This window comes from Bubalus kerabau, chromosome 7 (assembly GCF_029407905.1).
Source record: "Bubalus kerabau isolate K-KA32 ecotype Philippines breed swamp buffalo chromosome 7, PCC_UOA_SB_1v2, whole genome shotgun sequence".
Lineage (NCBI taxonomy): Eukaryota > Metazoa > Chordata > Mammalia > Artiodactyla > Bovidae > Bubalus > Bubalus kerabau.
In genome coordinates, this window is record NC_073630.1 from 25587921 (window position 1) to 25590220 (window position 2300).

Here is a 2300-nt window from a genome sequence, read left to right on the forward strand (position 1 = left end):
GAATTAGCTCCAGGATTTTTGCTAAATTTGTCAGGAAAGAAAAGTTTTCCCTTTACACAAATTCCTAGCAATGGAAGGTAAACATTTACAGGCAGTAGTGGCCAAAACATACACCAATAAGGCCTCAAAATAAAATCAACTTACAGTGCTACAGGCAGAGAGGTCTGAGTCTTTCCTTAGGACTTTTCAATTACCTGACATAATAAACTCCTTTCATTGTTTCCTTTCATTCCTACCATTGTGAGTAGTTACAGTTTTTACCTTAAAGTGACTTGCTGAAATAAAAAATTCTCAACAGAATGATTTTCCTACAAACCAGTACTTCCTTTACTCTTCTAGAAAACAGGAAGCTAATTATATTGAATCTAACCATCTGATTTGTGGTTCCAACTTAGCAACTCAAGAAAAGTCTGAGAAATTTGGAAATAAACTTATGAAGATATGGATACACTAGATTTTTTGTTATCTATTTATTTTTTCATCCTTTATACAACTCTGCAGTTGTAATTTGACTAGGGGCATAAAGAGTGGGCTTCCCAGGTGGCGCTAGTGGTAAAGAACCTGCCTGCCAATGCAGAAGACTTAAGTGACATGGAATTATCCCTGCGTTGGGAAGACTGCCTGGAGGAGGGCATGGCACCCCACTCCAGTACTCTTGCCTGGAGAATCCCATGGACAGAGGAGCCTGGCAGGCTACAGTCCATAGGGTCGCAAAGAGTCAAACATGACTGAAGGGACTTAGCATGCACACATAAAGAGTGACATACTTTATTTCTTTTTAAATGCTTTAGGACTTCTAGTGAAATGCCTTTTTCAAACTATAACCCATCATTTAAGAACCTACTTCCTCAGGAGTCTCTGAATAAACCAGTAAGTAATTTATTAAATAAGGCTCACCTAGGAGTCATTGTTTACTTAATTCTCTTTTTAAAGGTAAGTAGATGAGACAGTCACCTACAGTGTAAGTATCAAAATGATTGAAAAGGGCTATTCAGAGACACTCCAACGGCAATGAATAGCCTCACTGTCTCAAAATTCACAAAGTAAGACATATTAACTTTATGTCATGAATAAAATGCAAATTTATCTTCCAATTACAATTGATATTTTAGAGTTTACTATTGGTGGCAGCTGTAGGGACAATTAAAGAATTCTAATTAAAGCTACTTGAAACAGATAAAACCTATGCCAGATTCCTCCATCTAAGGCAGTTTCTGTTAAAGATGGAAAAGGATCAACAGTGATTTTTAATTTAAATCAAGAACAGGTTTGTTTACCTATTACATGCTACTCCCACTAATAACATAAGGAATGCATACATAGATTATGTAATGAAGGATATAAATGTTCAACATTGGCAGAGTTGTGATGATTACGGACAAGAATTAATCAGCATTCCTCATGCCATACACAATGCAGTTAGAATAGAAACAGCAAATCTGTTCAAGTAATGCAAACAAGCTGCATAAAAGGCTAAACAAGTAAAAGTATATCATCAGCCATGACTCAAATTACATCTTCAAATTGTGTGCCAGCTTCCTCTAAATTAGCCACTTAAGAAAGTCTCTGACAGACTTTATAAAACTGGAAAGTACTGCGTTTTCTCAGGTTTACAATTTTGTCATAGTATGGGAGTGCATTTAATAATTCAGGGTATAAATTAACCCTTACTTGATGCAACAGATAGAGTGGAAACTTATGTAATGTTTTTCTTAATGATGAATCTGTCGATAACCCTCAGAAGTTCTACAGCTATCCATGGGGACAAAGTTGCTCAAACTGCCAAAGAACATGTCAATTGTAGTAGCTTTACCACTAAATTTTTTTCAGGTTTTTTATTCTTCACGTTTCATATGGGTCTCAACATTTTCCGTCAAACTGTGAAATCAAGCATTTCAGTTTTTGTTGTAGTCATTCCTTGTTTTCTTGTTTTGAATATATTGAGGGTCCTTGAGATTTTAAAGGACTGAAATAATTACCATTTGTTTCTTTCAGATTTGGAACTACTCATTGTTTAATCATTGTTTAAAAGAGATGCAAAAAGGCAGAATAGTTGTCTGAGGAGACCTTACAAATAGCGGTGAAAAGAAGAGAAATGAAAGGAGAAAAGGAAAGCTATACCCATTTGAATGCGGAGTTCCAAAGAATAGTAAGGAGAAATAAGTAAGCCTTTCTCAGTGATCAGTGCAAAGAAATAGAGGAAAACAATAGAATGGGAAAGACTAGAGATCTCTTCAAGAAAATTAGAGATACCAAGGGAACATTTCACGCAAAGAGGGGCTCGATAAAGGACAGAAATG